Here is a 640-nt window from a genome sequence, read left to right on the forward strand (position 1 = left end):
GGATGGGGAGGGAGATGGGAGGGAGGTTCAAAAGGGAGGGGATATATGTATACCTATGGCTGACTCATATTGAGGTTCGACAGAAAACAGCAAAATTCTGTAAAGCAATTATCCTTCAATAAAAAATAAATTTTAAAGTCACTAAAAAGTCATCAAAACAATTTAAGACCTGGATTAAATATTGGAAAATGGTATCTACCATCTATAATCTTAGTAAATAGATCTTGGCCATGTTACTTTCCAAACTATTTGAAATACTTCAGAGGGTTCGCAGATGGCTTAGTGGTGAGGATTCTGGGCTTTCACTGCCAGGGACCTGGGGTTCAATCCCTGGTCAGGGAACTGAGATCCCACAAGCTGTGCGGCCAAAGTAAGAATTTAAAAAAGAACTCATGAAACAAAATATGACATGGCCAACTGAAAACAGAAAATTATCAGCAACTCCTTTAACTTCAGCTTTAAAAAATACCGTAGTATTCATAATCTCATTGTTGGTTTGAGGCCAAAACAAACACTGATCAGAAGTGACTTGAGAACCCTCTAAGAAAAATACCCAAAGAAAATATGCCTCCTGGTGGCGATGGTAAAGGGTAATAACTTTTTTGCTTCTGTACTACACCTCTGTGCTTTTCTAAAATCA

General features: G+C 38.0%; 1 long non-coding RNA gene across 1 annotated transcript in view; it reads right to left on the reverse strand.

Annotated features, from left to right (window-relative positions):
- The window catches only part of LOC104990772, a 1701-nt gene that overhangs the window by 495 nt on the left and 566 nt on the right, over window positions 1-640 (reverse strand). The gene's annotated exons all lie outside the window — the stretch shown is intronic.

The sequence above is a fragment of the Bison bison genome, unplaced genomic scaffold (genome assembly GCF_000754665.1).
Source record: "Bison bison bison isolate TAMUID 2011002044 unplaced genomic scaffold, Bison_UMD1.0 scf7180017864180, whole genome shotgun sequence".
In the NCBI taxonomy this organism is placed as follows: Eukaryota; Metazoa; Chordata; class Mammalia; order Artiodactyla; family Bovidae; genus Bison; species Bison bison.